The sequence below is a fragment of the Pinus tabuliformis genome, chromosome 6 (genome assembly GCF_031772625.1).
Source record: "Pinus tabuliformis cultivar Carrire ecotype Pingquan chromosome 6, CPIR1, whole genome shotgun sequence".
Classification (NCBI taxonomy): Eukaryota; Viridiplantae; Streptophyta; class Pinopsida; order Pinales; family Pinaceae; genus Pinus; species Pinus tabuliformis.
This window is the reverse complement of record NC_142292.1, coordinates 1,227,582,444-1,227,607,922: the sequence shown is the minus strand read 5'-3', so window position 1 is coordinate 1,227,607,922 and position 25,479 is coordinate 1,227,582,444.

Genomic DNA, 25,479 nt, shown 5'->3' with positions numbered 1-25,479 from the left:
AACGGATTGGGTATCGAATATTGTTCCAGTCAACAAGAAACAAGGAACAATAAGAATCGGTATCGACTATAGGGATATAAATCGAGCTTGTCCAAAAGACAACTATCCTACGCCTTATATCGATCAAATTATTGATGATTGTGCCGGAAGTGAAATGTTTTCCTTTATGGATGGTTTTTCGGGCTATAATCAAATCAATATTCTACCTGCCGACCAACCAAAAACGGCATTCATTTGTCCATGGGGGACATTTGCTTATTGCAAATTACCTTTTGGGCTTAAGAATGCCGGTGCCACTTTTCAACGGGCGATGTCTTACGCATTTCATGACATCAAGCACATTGTGCAACCGTACCTCGATGATTTGCCTGCTCATTCTTTACATCGAGATGATCACCTTGTCCACTTACGAGCAATCTTTATGAGGTGTAGGCATTATCGAATTAGGTTGAATCCCCACAAGTGTGTTTTCTGTAAAAAAACAGGTCGATTGCTGGGATTTGTTGTTTCCAGAGCCGGCATTCGTGTCGATCCCTCGAAGGTCGAAGCTATCATCAAATTGCCTCCTCCTTCGAGTTTGCGCCAACTCCAAAGTTTGCAAGGGAAAGCGAACTTTTTACGCCGATTCATCCCAAACTACGCCGAGGTCACTAAGGGTTTTACACGGTTGTTGAAACAGAACGCTCAATTCTCTTGGGACGAGATTGCCCAACAATCTTTTGATGCACTTAAACACACGTTGACCCATGCACCGTTGTTGCATCCTCCCAACTACAACCAGGACTACTTCTTATACCTCGCAGCTTCGCATTCCACCATTGGAATGGTGTTAGTTCAAGAAGATGAATTCGGAGCGGAACATGTGATATATTATCTTAGTAGGACCTTAAATCCCACTGAGTTAAAATATTCGCATGTGGAGAAATTGGCCCTGGCAGCCGTTCAAGCTGTCCAGCGTTTTCGTCACTACATTCTTCTCCGTAAAACTACAGTTATTTCGGATTGCAACCCTATGATTTATATTTTGACAAAACAACTGCTAGGGGGCAAGTACTCTAAATGGATCGTTATCCTGCAAGAGTTCGACTTGGAGTTCGAGAAGTCCAAGTCTATGAAATCCTTAGTTTTTGCGGAATTGATGTGTGATTTCCCGTGTGCTGACACAGAAACTGTGGCAGAGGAGTCCATTGCGGACGAATCTTTGTTTCTTATCAGTACTGTAGATCCGTGGTACGGAGATATAATCATCTATCTCCAAACCCAAACCTTTCGGCCTGAAGCTTCCAAAGCGGACCGTCGGAAAATTCGGTTTCAATCCCAGCAATATAAAATTATTGGAGATACACTTTATCGCCGGGGGGCAGACTTAGTTTTTCGACGTTGTTTAACTCACGAAGAGGCTGAGAGGGTTTTGAATGATTGTCACTCTGGAGCATGTGGCGGTCATATGTCTAGGTATGCCACAGCTCAGAAGGTGTTGCGCGCTGGTTACTTCTGGCCATCTATGTTTAAAGATTGTATCATTGCAGTCCGGAAGTGCCACAACTGCCAAGTGTTTGATCGAAAGATGCGCGCACCACCTGCTCCTCTCCACCCTATAATTGCCGTTGGTCCATTCGCCAAATGGGGTATCGACTTTATTACTTGTAACCCTCACTCGGCCGGGGGGCATGCGTATATCATCCTCGCGGTTGATTATTTTACTAAATGGGCCGAGGCGATGCCTACATTCGACGCAAGCGGCAAAACAGCTGTAGTTTTCGTATTCAATCATATTATAACTAGGTTTGGTGTCCCACAAGCAATCATTACTGACCATGGGAGCCATTTTCGAAACATCATGATGACTGAGCTTACAAGCCAGCTTGGTTTGCGCCACGATAGCTCTACTCCTTATTATCCGCAAGCCAACGGTTTGGTTGAGTCTATCAACAAAGTTCTGGTTATCATGATCCGACGAACCATTGGTATTCATCGGTCGAATTGGCACAACATGTTATTTTCAGCGCTATGGGCATACCGAACCTCAGTGAAAAATTCAACAGGGTTCACTCCTTTCCAGCTAGTTTATGGCTTGGAAGCTGTGTTACCCATTGAATGGGAAATCCCATCACTTCAAATGGCTGTCGAATTACTCCCAGCTACTTTCGAAGAGGAGAAACGTTTATTATACTTAGCTAAATTAGATGAGACTCGACGTGACGCTGCATTGGCAATCGAGACTCACGCGAAGCGAATGAAAGCTCAGTATGATAGAAATGTGACCCCTCGAAGTTTTTCGGAGGGAGACCTAGTGCTATTATATGATCAAGCTAACGATAAGCTAGGTGCTGGAAAATTCGTTCCTATGTGGCATGGACCCTACATTGTAAAGCGAAAGCTAGCAAAAGGGGCTTATGAGCTGGTTGATTTTGATGGGGACTCTTTGGGTAAACCCAGAAATGGACTTTACCTAAAGAGGTATTATGCTTAAATGGTGGGTATGGAGAATTTTTTAGTTAGGTTGGGTTTTCTTTCTAGCTAGTATGCTTGTTAGTTAGTCAGTGTGTTTAGCTTAGAGAGTGTGTTTTTCGTCGTTATTCTGGCTTATCTTGGTTTTACTCTTGATATTGCAGATGTCGACGCCTCTCCAAACATACATTGGATTTGCTGATGGTGCTTGTCGTAGTACACGGAATATCTCTTCCGCAGCTTGGGTTATCTATTCACCCTCTGACGAGTTAGTTTCTATGCATGGGGTAAGCCTCGGTCAAACAACGAACAACATTGCAGAATACAGTGCAGTGGTTGAATTATTATCCGAATCTATTTCATTTGGAATTCGACGTTTGATAGTGAGGTTAGATTCTGAACTTGTTGTATTACAGCTTAACAGAGTTTATGCCATTAGAAATCCTGTGTTATTAAGGTTGTTTTTGAGAGTGCGTCTCTTGGAACGTGAATTTGATTACATTGAATATCAGCATATTCCAAGGTCTTTAAATACATTAGCAGATGCAATTGCTTCTCGAATGTTGGACAGACATTTACGATAATCATGCAAGTAAATTTAAAAACATTTCATCACATATGTTAAACAAGATAAGCTGGTAATAGTGATATATATATAGATAGGAGTGTGTCAAAAAATATACATCGTCTTCGATCATAGGTTGAAAAACACCTTATGATCGGCAAAAATGATAGAGTACAAAAAGGTCAAAAATGTCACATGTGTCTACAAAGTGACTAGCCAATCACTGGTGGTGCTCCCTATACGACACCACTGCACGGGCTACCTTACGCAAAAATCTCCTAAACGGTCCAGGGACTGCGACTACATAGCGCTGAAGCCTGATAGGAATATCATCCATAGTAGTCTCAGGCATATCCGCCGTCAGACGCTCTAGATCATGCTCCAACTCAGCCAGTACCTCTGCAGCCGCCGCGTCCTGTGGGGCCGGTACCGGTGCAACTGGATGTCTCCTCTCAAAAGGCCGGAGGTTGGCTGGGCGCTGTGGACCAACATCTGCATTTTGAAAATTTTTACTGTCAGTTTTGAGACGATATATATAAAAACAAAAAAAAATATACATAATTTGAAAACTTGTGAAAAATAAAGTACCTCTGTCATCCCATTGTTCTCCCTGTGGAAGAACCATGTCCGAATCATGTCGAAAATCTACTCCGGCATACGGAAAGTCCTGGATCGAGAAAACCTGGTCCTCCAACCAGTGAAAGTAACTATCAGAAAATCGAACAACTGTCGCGCCCTCGTCAGGATGTCGGGCCATCACCGCAACCCATCGTACCAGCTTTGGCTCCCGAGGACCCAAGATATCAACAGTGAGTTGCTGAGGGATCAGCATCGGAACTCTCTCTAAGGAAAAGCTCACGACTAAAGGCCCATATCCAAAAGTTTTCAGTCGTCCGTTCTTTGCCTTAGTTAGTTGGCTCTTCACATTAGCCGACACAGCATCACACCAGTTGAAAATGGTGCCTTGGTAACAGTCAATTTCCATCCGCATTTGGGACCCGGAAGCAATGTGTAAAGCGGCTGCGCCGCAAATTCTGGTAACCGTGAACGCTATAACTTTGAGCTCACGCAGAGAGATGTGTTTGATCTCCATGCCTTTCGAATGGTGTGCACCAGGTGTGCACCAATCTTCCCAGAGACTAACAAGGGATTGGCCACCCGGCCTAGTCCCGGCTAGATTGAGTTGCTCGCCTCTATTTGGCAAGCCAGTGAGAAAGTATATATCATAGGGCTCTATCTCGAGCTGGTGCCCTCCGATGTAAAAGCATTGTTCTTGAACGTTCCATCTCTCAACCAGCCATTCCAAGAATCTTACCTGAGCCCTCATGCCCGGTATGGCCCAGTATTTATATAACCCGCACGCTTTTAGGGCATCCAGGGAAGGTTGATGTTCGATTGCAGCTTCATCAACCTCCTCGTGCTCTCTTTCTCTCCAATCCAGCATGGTAAGTGCCCTACACATGAATAAATAGGCATTAGAATTAATTTTGGGAAATTTGAATGGTTGATTTTGGAGTTTGGGGTTTCAAAATCCGCGTTTTGCGGAGGACGCACCCCGCGTTTAGAACACAGGGCGTCGGGACGCAGCTAGCCTGAAGGTGGGCTGCGTCCCCCGACCTTTTTTCTGTATAGGAAAAAGTCGGGGGACGCAGGTCACCCGAAGGGCACCTGCGTCCACCGCAGAGCGCATTTTGAAACCTAAAACCCCCCAAAAAATCAAAACTAAAACCTAAAATACAATTTTAATTGGATGAAATTGAAGAGTAGGATGTTGTAAAATACCTGGAAGAGACGGCGTTCGATTCTGACGGTCGGATTTTCCGCAGCAACCACGGGAAGTTTCTTGCCAAAAGCCCTTTTTTCAACCTCAACAGTGAAATGGTAAAAATGACATGGTAAAAAGTCTTTTTATAGGTTTTTTGGATGAATTTGTTCATTTTTCACCACGGAAAGATGTTTTTCGATGTATTTTTGCCTATCTTAAACAGGTATGAGTAATGTGTTGCTTTTGTGCAGGACAAAGGGACTTAGAGGGAAAATTGTCATTTTTCACGAACCAAAATATCAGAGTCATCTTTTAAGCCCTTTTCTGACTCCTAAAAAATGAAAAGATTGCCGAGCATTTCTTTTACACTCGTTAAAACGGAATTAAAAGACGGTCCCCTTATAGCTCTTTTCTGACCGTAAAATCAGGAAAAGATTGCCGGGTTTTTGTCGTTTCAAACTCGATAAGGAAATAAAACGACGTGTCCTTGATCGCTTTTTACTTTTCAGGTCAGTGGCACTAATTATGAAAGTACTCCTTGGTCGCAAGATCAAGCGGTTCCCCCAGGTATTATTTTATACTTTTTCGGGCTTGAGGGACACAAATTTACGAAAAAGTTCAACTTGGAGTCTTCTTAAGTTTTTCAGACTCTCTAAAATTGAAAAACGCTGAGTTTCTCCTATACTGGGCTCGTTAAACATTTCACAGTAAAGGACCTGTTCAATTACAAACAGGAACGAACCACTCCTTCCTAGGGTTCGAATCAAAACTAGGTTGGACTCATCCGAAGGATGAGCTTATAATCAAGCATATGTTATCCTCCTCAAGCTTGTTAAAAATAAAGAGGTACTTGCCAGAAATGGTGGGGGAAAAGAGAGAAGAATGAGCCTATTTGTTACCTTTTGTCTCAGAAGAAACTTTATTACCACTCTTGAACACGACACTTTTTCATTCACCTGGGTTGGGAAATCCTTACCTCACAGTTGATCAAACCACTTTGAAAGTCTTTAACCGGGTTCCGGGGATTAACTTTGAATTATTCATCACCAAGCCATCTGTCGTGTCGTTATGTGTTCAAGAGGTCTGCAAGTAAAACTTTCATCTGCAAAATACTTGTCATCCGTTTGACCATCCCTGAGTTAGTCCTTACAGCAACATTTCTTCAACTTGAACAATGATTTCGTGTTGCAGGCTTGCCTGCAACGAGTCGCATTCTATCGACATCAGCACATTATCTAGAGAGATGACTTAGAGATCGTCAGTACCTTGAAGTCTGCATGCATCAATGGCAGGTTTCTCGCCTTTGACGTCAGTTTACATCATTGACTTTCGATCAAAGGATTCCGTGAAATGTTCGACATCAACTCATTCATTCACATCTCATGGATTGTACTGGGTACTTTGAGAACCATTGACATTACTGGTGGTCTCTCTCACGCTTGTTAACAGTTTACATCATCGACTGGTAATCAAGTGGTTTCTACCATGTTCGACATCAACTCATTTATTCGCATGGCTAGAATCGTACCAATTCGAGAAGTAGAAATGAAGACCCTGGATCTAGTTTCTACCATCCAGGCTGCGAGGAGTTTTGTATTCATTATCTAAGTAGACTAATCACAAGCAGATGGCTGCGCCCATACTGTGTCTACAAAAGTCTATGATTATGATGTACTGCAAGATCATTTCTGTATCAGAGTAGTTAGTCTGTTAGTTAAAGTTTTAATCTGAGTATGGGAATGCCTACCTCAGTGATGATATAATCTTATACATGTATTTTGTGTTGAAAATTGCAGGTTCTGACCAGGCTCTCCACGAGATAATCCTTGAAATGATAAAGCGCTTCACCCTTCCTAGATAATACAAAACCCTAATCTATTACAGGCTTCGCACTTTAGGGGGCAATCTGTTACACTAAAAAATGTCACCATGGCTATTTACAGTTAGTATGGCCCTATCAACAGTCATGCTACCCTCTTAGGCAAGTCTTATGCCTCTGCTCTCCATGTCAAACTCCAAAAAAGAAAGAAAGTCTTTCTAAATGTATTTATCTCTTGGGACGCAGGTTCTCTCAACCTTACCTGCGGGGACGCACGCAATGTTCACAAAAGCTGCGTCTTTGGACGCTCTGTATGTAAAGGTGCAGGTGCGTCCCCCTGTAAAGGTTAAAATGCGCAAGTTTCATCTTTAAAAAGTCACTTGTGGTCATTTCTAGAGCATTCTAGAAGGTTGTTCGACGTGTATTGAGCGCCTCCAGATGGTTCATGCACTCCTACCAAAGAGGAACTTATCCCATCAATAGGGGAGCTATCCCATCCAAAGAGGGGATTATCCCATTGATGGTGGACCTGATTAACTTCCTCTTGAGCACTATAAGTACAGGCATTGGGCCAGAAGGAGAGGAGGTTGAAAGCTATACATTTCTAAGGGTAAATGCTGCAGGAATTAGGACTCCCATTTAGAAGCTTGTGAGGAGAGATTGCCATCTTTACTTGTTCTATTTGGAAGTGGGTGAGCTTTGTCAAAGTAAAGGAGAACTCTTGAGGGACCCTGGGAGGGACTTGCACAACACCAAGGCTCAGGTTGTATTTGTTCCTTTTGTTACCTATTAATGCAAATGAGTCCATTCTTCTCAATAACTTGTTATTTATGAGTTGTTTCATGTACTCCTTGGTCTATGTGTTAAATATGTTTTATTTTATGAGATTATCAAGTGCTATTTAATCGTTTGATTGTTAGTGTATGCAGGTTTCAAAGTGAAGGAGGAGCTCATCCGGATCAGAGGAGCTGGACTACTACAACAGCGTTGGATTACAGGTAGGATCTAAACACTTGATTTCCCGTATAGTAAATGCATATTTAGAGAAGGATTGCTCTTGTTTGTCTTGTTTGTCACTAGAGAGTCTTAGGCTCCTAGGGAGGTTGGTTGTGTCCGCACAATCGACTCTTTCCGCCTGACAAGGTCAGGTGGAGGCCTTAAGTTCTATGGTATTGCATTGTAAACATTATTGAATCTTGCACAGTAGTCCAAAACAGTCTATTGAGGGCCTCTTTTAATTGTATCATATTCGGCTAGTATGTGCAAGGGGTCTTTCTTTTTCTCCCATCTGTTGATAAATGACTGGTATAAGGCTTCTGGGTCTGCTATGGAATTAGTTGGGAGTGCTCTAAACCAAGTCCTGACATCGCCGGTCAAACTTTGGACAAAAATCTTCATTCTCACCCCATCATCGTCAATCTCATAGCTTTCAAAGTAATCCTCCATTTTCTTTGTATGCTGAAGGGCTGTGTAGGCACTTGTGCTATCAAAATAAGTTATTTTAGTCTGGTAATCTGGAGGCATAGCCCCGAGGTTGGCAGGCAGCTGTAAGGGTGCATATCTATTAGCCATATTATCAGGTATAAGTGGAGCAGCAGGGATAAATGGAACGACTGGAACAACTGGGATAATAGGAGTAGCAGTGGTAATATGCGCAGTGAACGAAGGTGTGGAAAAGGTGCTTGGAGAGGTGGATAAAGAACAAGGGGAACTAGGAGTTGAACGAAATAAAACTTTGACAGGGGTTGGAACACAGCTTGGCCGAACTATCTCAGGACTGGAATCAGCAAAATCTTCTTTTCGCTCTAATTCCCTGAGGTTTGTTGGGATTAAATTTGGATTTTCAAAAACAGCTGGTGGACTTGGGTCTGGGTTTAATCTTGTATAATGTGAATTCCTTTTAGGAGCCAGCTTCTAACTTGTTTTTTGGGGATCTTTCTAAGAAAAATGGGTTAGAAAGAACCTTTTGAAGGTCAGATTCTTTCCCAGTGGAGCTTTCCAACTTGATTTGTGAAATTATCTGAAGAACATCGCCAGTGGAGTCGCCATTATGTTAACACTCAGGTTGTCCCAAAGCTCCTTAAGGGATACAGCCGAGGTAACCACAGACCAATCTTTGGACTGCAGGTCCTAGCCCACCTGCAATCAGAGAGGGCTCTCTCTTTATGATTTAGCTTTGTTGATGATGATTTTAGGCTAGTTATATGATTCTTTGGGTTTTTGTTTAAGTTTCGGTGGGATGATTGATGTTTTCAAGTAGGGAGGCATGCATCGTGTGAGAGGTTCAAACCATTGGGCATGGAGTCGTGGAGTAGGGCTGCTGGTGCATTTTCTTGGTCACAAGAGGAATATAGAGCAGGATAGCTGCTCATGAAACAATCTTTCAAGCTAAAAAGGATGAAGTGAAGGCTAAGGAATGAAAGGCAACTAAGAATCTTTCATTCAGCTTAACAGAGGGAAGGTGAGTGAACTATATCTAGGAGCAGTCAAGAATTCCTAAATAACATTCATACATGAATGAAACAGAGCAAATACAAGCCATGAGGAATTCATATTTATGCCTGAATCAGAAGAAAACATATAGAAATCATAGAAACTGAGCATAGAGTGCAGCCACGCAAATTCTAAGCTAATCTTTCTTTCTGTAACTTAGATGGTGATATATGTATGATATAAACATATATGAATTGAAAACAGAGGTAAGAAACACTTATTGGGCCATGTAGCAGCGCAAGAATTCTATATATCACTCTTCAGTCTTTAATAACACAACAGACAGTCCATCCTCCAAGCTTTTCAGCAGTCTTTGATTATAGAAAAATCTCAAAAAACATACAGTGCGAGTCCCCCAAGAGGATTATCAACCAACCAACCCTTTAAACAATGAATTAGGGTGGTTTATATAGGGAAAATATCTAAAATATCCATTACAGCAGATCTTAAACAGATCTGAGGGAAATGAGTTCTTTAATCTAATCTTGTCGTGGAATTAATGTAAGAAGATATCTTAGTGTTGCATTGGGGCAGTTGCCTCAAAAAATGAGTCAAAATATGTCCTTATGGCTCTGTGTGGTTCATTTAGCCATAACTGTGCTTTGGGCTTTGATCCCTTGCTCTTGAGTGGTTTTGATGTGCATTAACTGTGATCTGAGAGCCTTTAAATGGATTTACCGCTTTCTTTGACTTTGCTTGGGGGCCTTTAATGTTCACCTACTTCAATCTGATACTCTTTGAAGTAATTGAGGCTTCGTCTTTCCTCTGATACTCTTTAACACTTAAATTGGGCTTCTTCCTCTCCCTCAACGTGTTTGAAACTGTCAAATCGCCCCTTTTCTGCCCTTTCAAGGCAAGAATGGCTGCTGCAAATGATTTCCGTGTCTTCTGGAATGCTACTGGCGCTGGCCGATTTGAATACGAACATAAATGAAGAAATCCTGTCAAAACTGCGAATTTTCGGGCCTCTTGGTAGTCGAGTGATATGAAGCTTTCCATTTTGGCCATTTTTTCTTAGCGATGTGCGATTAGCGCTAATCGCGCATCGAAAACTACCTCAGTTTTTTATTATGGGCTCTCTTTGCTGCGATTTGCGCCTTTCGCGCCTTCTTTCAGTGATGACGTCAGTATGACGTCGGCAGTGGGTCCTAGTACGGCAGTGACGTGGCAGGGTGACGTGGCAGGGTGACGTGGGAGTACGGTGGGCATTAAATCGGAGATTGGCAATCGGCGGGGATAGGGGGCTATGGCTTTTATATAGGTGATGCGATGGGAGCGATTGCCGATTTCGGAAAGGCGATAAGGCATGCGGCTGTGCGATAATGGGAAATATTGCGGAAATGAATGGATCGCGATGTGATATGCTTTCGGATGCGATAGCAATATCGCATTGGCGGATGAGAGGGGGCGTATGTATATAGGTAGAAAAAACCTTGCGACTGCCGATCGCGAAATCGCATTGGCGAAGTGATATCGGGGAGATATAAAAGGGGGCGGGCCGACGAATGAATGCTGCGACCTCTGAAAGCGATATCGCATCAGGGGGGGAGAACTCATCGGAGGAGGGTTAATGCAATCGGAAAAGGCTTTTTTAAAGCTTTGGAAGGGTTCTTGATGCATCGGAAGGAATCCGATAGTATTTGAAGGGGGTTTTTGTGTTTTGGAAGGAGTCCAAACACCTTAGGAAGGCGGTTTTTTGAGCGAAATGAGGGTTCTTACTAAGTTTCAAGTAAACTTAGTAATTCCCAAGCGATTTTTATGGTTATATTTCAACCGGAGGAAGGGATAAGTATATAGGGGAGTTACTAACATAGTTTTAGTAGGGGGAGGGGAGATAGATAGGGAGTTACATACTAAAGTTAGTAGTTAATATGAAATGTGATGAGAGAGCACTAAGTATGTAAATCTTAGGCTATTTAAGGGGGAAAATGACTCATAGAGGAAGTATGAACACTCCTTGAGTAAAGTAGATCTTTACCAAGGCAAATGGTGCGGAAAATGATGAAACTAAGAGGTATTAAGCAGATCTTGCCCTCTTTGGGGAGGTTAGTGAATGATTTGGGGAACAAGAAGAAGGGGGAGTTAGTCATGCCTCGTTTGAAGTCCTTCAAATGAAAAACTGCCTCAAACTCGTGATATGAATAGATATGATACTTGAAAAGATGAAATGGGTCACAAGCCATGATTCTGCAACCGCAAAACTACCTACCCGGCCTACTCACCTAGCATTTTCTCTTCTTTTGGTTTGGGTGCACTTGAACTAGCATACCCAGTTTTTCATTCTTTTCTTCTTGCTGTCCTCCTATCTACATCTACACTTATTTCATTCAGGGGCTCAGATTAAGCTGTTGAGCACCCTTGTTTCTCTACCTATCTACAAATCTGCCAAGATTAAGCTGTTTGGACAGATAATGATTCTCTATATTCTACAAGAGGAAATTGAAACCTAGGGAGACCAAGATTAAGCTGTTTGGCCCTCCCTTAACTAAAAACTCATCAAAAATGGATCAACTCAAAAAATAATGGATCATAGCAGTGGCACTTAAACTAGCACACTCTCATGGACACTTCTTTGACTCTGTAGCAAATATGGAACGTTGCAGCATGCGAAGTATGACATATTTGGCATGTAAAAATGTCGATCATGAAAGATGAATACCTGCTGCAGCAGGAGGCTAACACCTGGATCATCAATGTGTTTCCCTACAGCTGCCGAAGCGGAAGCTGTTGCAGTTTTCTTAGATTTCTTCCCCATTTCGCTTGAATTTGCTGCTTCGAAAGAGCTTTGCACAACAGAGAAAATGAACGTAATGCGAAGAATTGATAGCGTAAACCAAAGATGAACGAGATATATTAATCAATGAATAATGGAGGATTTAACTTAAGGTGGTCGTGGATACAATCTCTGAAGATATTTTAGGCTTACTGTTTCATTAAATGGCCGTTTAAACATGTCAATCCTTTAAATGCTCATCATGTCGTTTATTGGCCGAATGATTCATTTAAGCATGGCTTTGATGTTTTGGTGGTTGAGCATAAGTGAATCGCTATTGGGAAGAGAAAGGCCTTTAATACTAAATAACCATAAAATATCCTGGCTTTACCAATCTTTTTTGAAATATGCGCTTTAGCTTTATCGCAATCGGCGATCAGGGGAAAGCTTAAGTTGTTATATTGGTTCCTTTCGAAATCCCCGATTGCCGATTGCGATATCGCCAATTCGCATAGGGAGTTTTGAGCGAGGGCTTTAGATGCATGCATGGTACATCCCCGATCGCCGATAGCGATATCGCATCGAAGTGAAGAGGGGCCCTTTGTTATGATCGCTAGCCTTCCTGATATCCGATAGCGATTTGTGTATTGTCACGTCGGGGAAAATCAATGGGTTTTTTAAGTCACGCATCATTTCGGACCTTTTGGATAATGATAAGTTGATACCAATTTAAATGAAAAGGGACACATTTCATATTATAGTTTTGAAAAATAATAATATGTATGAAATGGGGGGGTTGTTGTAGAGCACAACGTATCCATGTTGCGGGATCCTTGCCATCAAACTTCCTCATATTGATTTTTGGAACATGGTGGGTCTTCGATCCAACATTAGAGTCTATGGAATCATGATTAACATTTTTTTTGTTCTCATCATGAGTTTCCTTTACTACCCTTTCACCATTAGTGACCATTTCTTGTAGCAACTTATTCATATTTATTTTCAATTCTTCCATCTTATCATCCATGCCATCCATTTTAGCGTCCATGCCATTCATCTTAGCTTCCATGCCATCCATCTTAGCTTCTACACCTTTCTTTAAACAATCCATCTTAGCTTATACACCTTTCTTTAAACCATCCATCTTAGTTTCTACATCTTTCATCTTAGATTTTGTTACTTTTTGTGCAAGTGACACTTGTTGCACTTGGTCTCGTAATTTTGATATATCATGTTGCATTTCTTCCTCTTCTTCATGAGTCATGCTAGAGCTTTCAGGTTGCTTACTAGGTGTTTGTATTTTCTTTCCTTGGGGCATCAATTACCGATAATAATGCTTTACTATGCCCTTTGAATTCCTTCAAACTAATTTTTCAAACCAAGCTTTAGCAAAAATTTAAAAAAAACTACACACCTTTTTTCACTTTGTAGGAGCTTGATATTGGTATCTCTGTAATTTCAGATCATCCAGTTCTGAAATTGCGATCTGTAATAGCCCTCTACGTCCTCTTTCTAATGCCACCAGTCTGATCCAAATTGGATTCTCCAAGAAAGAGTTATGCACAATCTCCCAAGATGACCTGATTATAGACCTTTCCAGAAGAGCAAACTTGTATGAAGTTCCACGTGTCATTGTTTCAACCTATGGCACTAAAAAATATATACAAGAAACTATAGTCTGTGCTCTTTTTGTACTTTCTTACAAAATTTCAATCCGATGCTCAGAGAGAAAGTTATGACAATTTTCCCCAGGTCACCTGTTTGAAATGTAATTCAAAATCTGCAAAAAGACCAACTTCCTCAAATCATATCTCCGCAAATATAGCGTGAAAAGCTCTGAAATTCGGACCTGAGGTTCAACGCGATTTCGTCTCAAATGGGTTTTTTTTTTCGCTTCTTAAACGTCAAAGAAAAAAGTTATAGTGAAAATTCCACGATGACCTATTTGGAGCAGCGAAACCCTAGAATCCAAAGCTCTGATACCAAATGTTATGAAACCAGCTCACAAAAAGATAGAAAAGAGAGATCAACGCTTTAGAATTCAGTCTCTTCGAGGGGGCAACCTCCTTTACAATACACAAATGAACAATTCTTGGATGATTCAAATGACAAAACCTCTTTTCTGTATATAAGAGTCTATGGAGTCACAATATAACCCAGTCGACCTAACAATAATAATAAAAAGCCACAAAAATAAAAATAGAGGGATTCTATGGGGCACAGTAATAAAAATATGGGGACAATAGGGGCTCAACAATATTAATAAGGAATACAACTACAATAGTAATGGGGTAATCACTAGTATTATAGGGACCTAACAAACCGCTATCAACATACCACACATCTTTGTTGTTTTGAGCCTTGAGAGCGAGAGCACAATTATCAATGTTCTTCTTCTTCCATGTTCGTTCGTTCTGTTGCTTCGAAGATTATTCTGGAGGATTTTGAAGTATGTAGTCTCTAGTTATGTGTCCAAAGTTTCGACATTTTTAACATTCAATATTACTTCTTAAATGTTCAAATATATTGATGTTTCGTGCGTTCGTTACCTCACCCTGCTGGGGGCATGATGGTGGCCTGTTGGTTGAGAGTTCGACAGGCTCACGATGGCGGCCCTAGGAGATTCATATTTGATATATCTCTTGGATTTGTATTGGTTCCTAGGGTACGTGCGACATTCTAAAGCTTTATGACCAAATTTTCCACATGAAAAACAATAGCCATGAAAAATATGTTGGTACCTGGATGGAAATCTTCGTCAGGGAATTGTCTTCCAAGGTTGTTCTTGCGAATCTTGTCCAATGAATTCTACATGCCTGTCAGATCTCATAGGTTCATTGTATTTTTTTGTAGAAGGTCCTACTTCTTCTTCTTTGTAACTGAGGCCAGTTCTATCATTTTAAGATCGTTGATGAGTTCTTCCAACGCCCTTGAGTTGTTGGCATAGTTTTGGACAATTTTTCCCTTCTTCACTTCCTTATGTAGCGAGACTACTTCGGCTTCTAATGCTTCCCTTTCTCGGTTGCTTTCTTCCAACTTCTTTTGAAGTGACTCTTCAATACATTTGTGTTCTTCAACTTCAATTTTGAGACCTTGAACTTGTTCTTCAAGAGTATTGGAACGAATCTTCTCAGCCTTGAGCTCTTCTATAAGCTTTATTACCTCCTTAGAAAATTCTTCTATGCTCAACCCTTCCTCTTTGTTGTTTGATACCTCTTGTTTATTGTGCTTGGCCATAAAAAATACTCTCTCATTGGCTTCTTCTTCACTGTCACTGTCTTTATCGGATGATGAGATATATTCTTTAGAGAGAAAGTTCCTTTTGAATCCTTTCTTCTTGCCCTGCTTGTTGAGTTTCTTAAAGCCTTTCTTTCGTTTTGAGTTTCCATCACTTATGTTCGGACATTTTGCTACGAAATGCCCAACCTCACCACAACCGAAACATATCAATGGAAGTTTACCTTTGAATTTTCCCTTACCAATTTTTAGTTTTCTCATAAAGTAAGCATATTCTCCATCTGAAAAAGCATCTTCATCATCTTTCTTTTCATCATGCTACCCTTTCTCACTCTTCAAAACATTAGATTATGCATTGAGTCTTCTCTTGATGAATATATAATACTTGCAAAAAGTCTTCAAGGAAATACCCATGACATGATAATAGCAAAACTTACCTCATCCTGTAGAGCATATGTCAGTGCTAAACAAAAACAACAAATTAGAATACAAAGAACATAATGCAATTAAGAAATGAACATACATATACAGAATATACTTACCTATAGCTTACATCTACTGCATCATTTTGTTGCACCTTGCTCTTTGCGGCCCTAGAAAGTCTGGTCCTTCGCATCCCTTGACAACACTTGATCTAGTTTTTTCTTGCCTTCTAGGAGCACGATATTTAATCTAATGTATCTCTGTGATTTAAGATCCCCAATATGTGATAAGTGGTGCTATAGTATCCCTCTGAGTCTTCTTTCCAACACCATAGGTCTGACCCGATTTGGACTCTTCAAGACAAAGTTATGCACAATCTCTCACAATGACCTAATTATGGACTAGTTCAGTAGAGCAAACTTGTAAGACATGTCGCGTGTCACTGTTTCCTCCATTGCCTCTGAAATTGATACACCAAAAGATACAATTCGTGTACTATTTGCCACTCTTTACAGAATTTCAATCCTCTTCTCAGAGAGAGAGAGAGTTATGATGATTTGCCCAAGCTCACTTCTTTGAGATGAAATTCAGGAGCCTGTAAAAACCCTAACTTCCATAGATCATATCTGCGAAAATATAGCGAAACAAGATATGAAAAGGAGTCACAACATTCATCGGGATTTTGAATCAAATGGGTTTTAATTTCAGAATCCAAGATGTTGCAGAAATGAAGTTATAGCGAAAATGCCATGATCACTACTTTTGGAGGATATATGAGATTTCTTTTTATAGAGTTGAGAGGGGCTTCTATAGAGAATGTTGGATGGATTTTATGAGCTTAAAAAATTATTAATTATTGACTATTCAATGACCAAAACCAATTATGAGTGTGATGCCACAACCCCATAGGGTTTTAGCCCACTAACTGTGGTTACTAACTTCAAACATGAAAATATCTCAAACCGTGAAGAATTACTTGGCGTGCCATATATCAATGGAAACATCTAGATGAGTAGAATCTATCTAGAAGATCCTTGACTCAAAATATAGTATGTTGTAAAGTCAAAATTCCTTGCAATATCAGGGTAGCCCTTGGTGCTACTTGGGTTGACATCAATGACAACCTCAGATCATGTTTAGATCAACAATCTCCCCCTTTGACATTGATGGCATCACAAGTACCCCCCCTTCGATCAGGGCATCTCTTCCTATGGACTTCTCTCCCCCTTTGACATCAATGGAAAAGGGTAACTCCCCTGACACACAATCATCCTGCGGACCTGTACACACTTCCACTCCTCCTTTATTTTTTGAATAAGGAAAATCTAATGAGAAATTGGGAGAATCCTAAGCTTCTGGCAAAGATATTCAAATGCTTCATAAGGTAAAGGTTTAGTGAAGATATCAGGGATTTGTTATTTTGTACCAATATATTCAAGTTTGATATTCTTTTCAGTGACTTGTTCTCTAACAAAATGATATTTTATCAGAATGTGTTTTTCTTTTGAATGTATGACAAGATTCTTGGAGATGCTGATGGAACTAGTGTTATCACTGAAGATGGGAATAGGCTCACTGAATTATACTTGAATATCTTGCAAATTTTGTTTCATCCAAAGGACTTGAGCACAAAAAGTTTCCACTGCAATGCATTATGCTTCTGTTGTAGATAACGAGATTGAGGTTTGCTTTTTGCTCAATGATGATATGAGACAACCACCTATATAGAATGCTGCTCCACTAGTACTCTTACGATCATCAATACTTCCTTCCCAATCTGCATCTGTAAACGCTTGAATAATGAGATTGTTGCCCCTGGGATACCACAAGCCATATTCTATTGTGCCCTTTAGATATCAAAGAATTATTTTGACGGTAATACTATGTAATTCTTTTGGTGCTGCTTGGAATCTTACTACTTGTCCAACTGCTTGCATAACATCTGGTCGGGAGGTTGTTACATATGGAAGACTACCAATCATATATCTATACAACCTCTGATCCACATCATTAGATGAGTCGTCTATGCCCAATTTGCAACATGTTACCATAGGAGTAAGGATGGGTTTGCAATCTTCCATTTTTAATTTCTTGAGCATTTCCTTGATGTACTTGGCTTGACATATAAATATTCCTTTCTCTTGCTAAGATATTTGAAGCCCTAAGAAGTATGTCAACTCACCAAGTAAAGAAATCTCGAATTCAATTTACATCTTTGGAGAAAAATTCTTACTTAGTTGATCATCATTGCTACCAAAGATTATATCATCCGCATATACCTCAACAATTGCTAAATTATCTTGATCTATTTGTACATAAAGATTGCTATCAGTAGTACCTTTCTTGAACCCTTGTTGACATAGATATCCATCAAAGATGAGCATACCATACTCTGGGAGCCTGCTTGAGAGCATATAGAGCCTTCTTTAACCTGCAAACATAGTCTTCTTTTTTTGATAGTATAAAAACTTCAGATTGTTCGATGTAAACTTCTTCTTCTAATTCTCCATTCAGAAATGATGACTTAACATCCATTTGTTAGAATTTTATTTTTCTTGAAAATGCATAGGCGATAAGCATCCGGATGGCTTCCATTCTGGGAACTAGTGCAAATTTTTTGTCGAAATCAATTCCTTCCACTTGTGCATAGCCTTTGCAAACTAATCTTGCTTTATTTTTGGTAACCTGTCCATATTCATTCAATTTGTTCATGAACATCCATTTAGTCCCAATGACATTTTTATCTTTTGGTCATGGAACTAATTCCCAAGTGTTATTCTTCTCGATTTGACCAAATTCTTCATTCATAGCTGCTACCCAATGTTCATTCTAGTTGGCTTCCTCAAAACTACTAGGCTCAAAGGTTGCTAGAAAAGAAACGTGAGCTTGTTGTGATGAATGAAGCTGTCAACCTTTTCTTGTTCCAATTCCTTCATTTATGTCACCAATATTTGATTCGATGGATGGTTATTTTGAATCAATTCTTTTTTTCTCTTTGGAGGAGCTTCTTGTTGTTGTTCCTATATATCTTTTTTCATCATTATTTACTTCTTCTTGGTTGACAATTTCTTCTTGTTCTAGAATTTTCTTTGTACCTTTTTCAGCCTTTGTCTCAAGTTCCAAAGATTCTAGATCCTCATCATTATTTGTTAGAACACTATCTTCATAATGTAACATTTGTGCTCTCCACTATCTATTTTCGTCTTAGATTATAGCATTTATAGGCCTTTCTTTTGTGTGAGTAACCAACAAAGATATCTTCATCAACACGCGATTCAAACTTACCCAACTTTTGATCTTCTCTTTTGATGTAACATTTTCTTTCGAAGATTCTGAGATATTTTACATTAGTTGGTTTTCCTTTCCATAATTCATATGGGGTCTTATTGCAGTTATTTCTTAGAAGACTTATGTCGATAATGAATATTGCCATATCAATTGCTTGAACCCATAATTTTTCATCCAATTTTGAGTCCTTCAGCATTGTTCTACCCATTTCCTGTATGGTTATGTTCTTTCTTTCAACAACTCCATTTTACTGAGGTGTTTGTGCTGTTGAAAATTGTCTTTTTATTCCATTTTCGTCATAGTATTGCTGAAATAATTTGGAAGTGAATTCTCCGCCATGATCTAATCTTAGACACTTTATTTTTAAATCAATTTCATTTTTAACCAACTCCTTGTAGATCTTAAAGCACTCAAATGCTTCAGATTTTTTCTTTAGAAAACTAACGACTGTCATCCTAGTATAGTCATCTATCATTAACATGAAATATAATTCTCCATCTAAGCCTTTGTTTCCATAGGACCACATATCAATATGTATTGATTCCAATGGATGTGATGCAAAGTGTTGTTTTGTTTTAAATCCAAATTTTCTCTGCTTGCCATGCCAACAGGCCTCAAATAGTGTGTTGGAAGGTTTTTAGATTTTTGGAATTTCTCATACTGCTTCCTTTTTGCTTATCCTGACAAGATTGTCAAAGTTTATGTGACCCATTCATTTGTGCCATAACCAACTTTCATGCTCTTTAGCTAGTAGACATGCTTTAGTTGCTTCATCCATAACATATATGTCATTTGGAGCTCAACTTGTTATAGCCACAATTTTACCATACCTGCCTTTCCTGATTTCACATTTTGTGGAGTTGAATAACATTGTGTGTCCTTGATCACACATTTGTCCAACACTGAGCAGATTGTGATTCATGTTTTCAACCAATAGAACATTCCTGGCTATAGAATCTTTGCTTCCGAGACTGATGGTACCTGATCCTATAACATTTGAAGATCCATAATTTCCAAAGGACACGGTTCCATCCTTCTTCTCTTTTAGATATACAAATTTCTTTCTATCTCCAGTCATATGCATTGAGCAACCGTTATCAACATACCACACATCTTTGCTGTTTTGAGCCTTGAGAGTGAGAGCACAATTATCAATGTTCTTCTTCTTCCATGTTCGTTCATTTTATTGCTTTGAAGATTCTTCTGGAGGATTTTGAAGTATGTAGTCTCTAGCTATGTGTCCAAAGTTTCGACATTTGTAACATTCAATATTACTTCTTAAATGTTCAAATCTATTGATGTTTCATTGATCCCTGAGTGGTTCATATTTGACAAATCTCCTGGAATTGTATTGGTTCCTAGGGTGCGTTTAACATTCTACAACTCTATGACCAAATTTTCCACATGAATAACAATAGCCATGAAAAATATGTTGGTACCTGGATGGAAATCTTCATCGGGGAATTGTCTTCCAAGGCTGTTCTTGTGAATCTTGTCCAATGAAGTCTACATGCCTGTCAGATCTCATAGGTTCATTGTATTTTGTTGTAGAAGGTCCTACTTCTTCTTTGTAACCGAGGCCAATTCTGTCATTGTAAGATCATTGATTGTTGATGAGTTCTTCCAACACCCTTGAGCTGTTGGCATAGTTTTTGACAATTTTTCCCTTCTTCACTTCCTTACGCAATGAGACTACTTCAGCTTCTAATGCTTCCCTTTCTCAGATGCTTTCTTCTAACTTCTTTTGAAGTGACTCTTCAATACATTTGTTTTCTTCAACTTCAATTTTGAGACCTTGAACTTGTTCTTCAAGAGTATTGGAATAGATATTCTTAGCCTTGAGCTCTTTTATAAGCTTGATTGCCTCCTTAGAAAGTTACTCTATGGTCAACCCTTCTTATTTGTTGTTTGATACCTCTTGTTTATTGTGCTTAGCCATAAATAGTACTCTCTCATTGGCTTCTTCTTCACTGTCACTGTCTTCATCAAATGATGAGCTATCTTCTTTAGAGAGAAAGTTCCTTTTGAATCCTTTCTTCTTACCTTGCTTGTTGAATTTCTTAAAGCCTTTCTTTCCTTTTGAGTTTCCATCACTTCTGTTCAGACATTTTGTTACAAAATTCCCAACCTCACCACAACTGAAACATATCAATGGAAGTTTATCTTTGAATTTTCCCTTACCAATTTTTAGTTTTGTCGTAAAGTAAGCATATTCTCCACTTGAAAAGCCTTCTTCATCATCTTCATTTTCTTCACACTTGCAGGTGCAGGTGCAGGTATTTTCCTTTGAAGGTTGTTTGTCCTTATTGGTTTTCTTAGATGTAGCGAACACAGTTTCTAGATGCAAAGTACCCTCTTCTTCATCAAGTCTCATTTCATATGCTATGAGAACTCCATGTAATTCCTCTTTGTTGAGTTTGTCCAGATTTTCACTGTATTATAAGACCGATACCTTTGGGTTGAATCTTCCTGGTAACGTTCTAAGAATCTTTCGTATAATATTCTTCTCGTCAACTGGCTCTCCCAATCCTTCCAGAGTGTTGGTTATTTCATCAACGTGTTGGAATTATGCAACAATGTTGTCATCTTCTTTCATTCTTTGCTCAAATTTTGCTATGTAGATTTGAAGCTTTGCTTCTTTGTCATTTGATTCACCTGCATATATATTGTCAACCTTGTCCCATACATTTTTGGCAGTTTTATAACCCAACGCCTTATGATAAGCAGATTCAATCAGTCCACTAATAATAATATTCTTTTCTTTTGCATCATTTACCAAATTCTTATTACCTTGTTCATTCGCAGTTGGTGTAAATCCATTTTGAACAGTGTCCCATACTTCATAACCTTGCGCCAAGAGATAGACCTCCATTCTTCCTTTCCAGAGTGCATAATTATTTTCATTGAACAGAGGTACACCATTCTTGGTATTCTCCATGATCTTCTTCCAGTTGTTAAACTGTTATTGAAGGAACCAAGCTCTGATACCAATTGTTGGAAAATACTTAAGGGAGGGGGGTGGGGTGAATCAGTATTCCTTAGCAATTAGCACCTTTAAATATTTTTTCAGAGCCTTATTTAATCTTTAATTATTATTAGTTTTTATGCAGTAAAAATAATAAATAAAAGAACACAGGAGGCACAAAAATTTTAGGTGGGAAACCCCCTCCGAGTCAAAAATAACCAAATGATTTTCTGATAATTTTTTAATCTTCAACTCCAATTGAAAAGAAAGCTCCAACTTCCTAGAATCTAGAAAAGCATTCTTGTCCAGCTCCCACTGGATGGATGCTCCAACGCCCGCGATTCTTTAGTAGTCAACTGAACAGATGCCCCAACACCCAATGAGCGACAACTCACCCTAGCACCACCCTACCACCTTCTAGAAGAATAAAAGAAGAATGGACTCCCGTACCAGGGAAAATGGTCCACTTTACAATGATATATAATGATGTAGAAGAAGAAGACACACTAGACCATAACCCGAACTATGACTCAACCACCTAATGATGATCCTAGACCTCCCGATACTTCCTCTTCAACTCTTGGCAAATAGACACTTGTAAAAATTTTACAAAGATTCTTTTACAATGGCTCTGTACAATGATACTTTTACAATGATTGTATGCAGTGCTTCCCCACTTGAAGACTTCATGTGGTGAACTTCTTGCTATTGTTATGCACCTTGATTGCTGCTCTTGTCATGCTACCCTTTCTCACTCTTCAAAACATTAGATTATGCATTGAGTCTTTTCTTGATGAATATATAATACTTGCAAAAATTCTTCAAGGAAATGCCCATGACATGATAATAGCAAAACTTGCCTCATCCTGCAGAGCATATGTCAGTGCTAAACAAAAACAACAAATTAGGATACAAAGAACCTAATTCAATTAAGAGATGAACATACATATACAGAAGATACTTACCTATAACTTACCTTTGCTGCATCATTTTGCTGCACCTTGCTCTTTGGTTCCCTAGAAAGTCTAGTCCTTTGCATCCCTTGACAACACTTGATATAGTTTTTTCTTGCCTTCTAGGAGCACTATATTTAATCTGATATATCTCTGTGATTTTAGATCCCCAAAATGTGATCTTTAGCCCTATAGTAGCCCTTTTTGGATTCTTTCCAACACCACAGGTTTGACCTGATTTGGACTCTTCAAGGCATTGTGCCCAATCTCTCACAATGGCCTAATTATGGACTAGTTTAGTAGAGCGAACTTGTACGACGTGTCGCGTGTCATTGTTTTCTCCTTCAGCTTTGAAATTAATACACATAAAACTATATTCCGTGCACTATCCACCACTTTTTACAGAACTCCAATCCTCTTCTCAGAGAGAGAGTTATGATGATTTTCCCAAGGTCGCTTCTTTGAGATGAAATTCGGGATCCTGCAAAAACCTTGACTTCCACAGATCATATCTCCGAAAATACAATGAACCAAGATTTGAAATTTGGTCACGAAGTTCATTAGGATCGTGAATCAAATGGGTTTTAATGTCAAAATCAAATACTTCACAGAAATGAAGTTATAGCGAAAATGCCATGATCACTACTTTTGGAGGATATATGAGATTTCTTTTTATAGAGTTGAGAGAGACTTCTATAGAGAATGTTGGAGGGATTTTAGGAGCTTAAAAAATTATTAATTATTGACTATTCAATGACCAAAACCAATTATGAGTGTCATGCCACAACCCCATAGGGTTTTAGCCCACTAACTGTGGTTACTAACTTCAAACATGAAAATCTCTCAAACTGTGAAGAATTACTTGGCATGCCATATATCAATGGAAACATCTCGACGAGTAGAATCCATATAGAAGATCCTTGACTCAAAATAGAATAAGTTTTCAATTCAAAATTCCTTGTAAGATCAAGGTAGCCCCTGGTGCTGCTTGGGTTGACATCAATGACAACCTCAGATAATCTTTAGATCAACATTTATACCCCTTATTTTGATGAAAAGGAGGATCTGAAAGAGGAAGTTTTGGATAAGGAAATGCTAGTTAAACTTTGACTGCAAAATAGTTTTGATACAAGTTTACTAATTTGATTGCATTCAATCTTGTGTTCTTTTGTTATTATGTTTCATGCTGATATTTAAATATCTTCTTGGTTCTCTGTTCATTTATTTTCGAGATCTATAAGATAAATGTTGTTTGTTTAATGATTTTATTTCTTAAGAAAACAATTGTTTTTATTTCATTTCTTTGTTGAAAGAGAATTATTTCAATTTGTAATTATTTTATTTGATCAATATTATTTTTCAATGACTCATGTCCTAAGAAGAAGTATTGATCTAGACATTAGTTTAATTTGAACTTCTGTGAATGTTTTCTAGATATTCAAATTGACACTGAAATGTCATTTCTTGTTTACAAATTGATAGTAATGTTGTTGTTGTAGATGATTGTCTCATTCATACCATTGCTTTAGCTAGTAGGTTTTATTGATTGTTTTCATAAAGCCAATGATTAAAGTATATGAATTTAAAAGAGATCATTTACAGTTTTCCCTTTTATCTGTCTTGGCCAAGCAATAATTAGAATTATATATTAGATAGCCTTTGCATTTATTCTTAATGTAAAATCTGAAAGTAAACATAGTTTATCTAAGTTTGTGTTTAAGGATAAGGAACTTATACTTTTATAGTTACTTGTTATGTTATTATTTACATTGAGAATAATTTTTGATTTAATTCATAGCTATATTGTTTTTGTTTCATAAACACAATTTTCAAAATTTTACCCATAATGTATCCTTCTTTTGAGCGAGTTACATTATGTTATGGCCTACCTTATTTGTTGTAATATAATTATGTATATTTTGTATCATATTTCTGTAACAATATTTATTGTATTATATTTATTAATTCTAATTTCTAAATGAAATATATAAATTATAATTACTTAATATATCGTAGTCTATTAATAGTGAAACATTCAACCTTTTGTTATTACACTCATATCGGATTTAGGCTATTTGATTTCCATTATTTTATTTGCATGGATAACTTAACAATTTAATTGTAGTTTATTTTAACCATAATTTAGTGTAGAATTAGTTTAGATTAGTATAATATAATTGTAGTTTAGATGAGTTTAGATTAGGATTATTTTTCCCGGATTCACTCCTTCATAAGAAGAAAGGATCCAAGGCCAACAAAGCTTATAAACCCATTAGGGGTGACTACTCCAAATGACATGGGATATTAAAGAGCCTTGGTTCGGGTCATTTCCTCCTTGTTGAATTGGGTTTATAATGTCCACGTCAAGAACAAGTCAACAATCTTCAAGTGTTGTGTGATTTCAAACTTATAATTGATTGGGTGAATTACAAGAATAACATCAAAAATTTATTATTTTAGCCACTTATGCAAAATTTCAAGGAGGTGAAAATTCAATTCAATTTTGTCTCTTTCCATCATGTGCAAAGAGAATTGATCAAAATTGCAGATTTCCCTCGTTTGGCCAAAGGGTTTTGAATGTCTCCTTTGCAATTGATAACATAGTTAGAATTGCTTGGTATTATTTTTGTAGCATTATTGTATTTATTAATAATATTGGCTTTAGTCAGTGTGCTAAGGAGGACCACTTCTTAGAAAATATGCCAAGTTCCAATAAAATTTTGCTAAATAAGAGTGATGATGAAAGAAATAATAACACTACAATACAAAGCATAAACACATAAAAAAGAACCAAAATCATTATCATA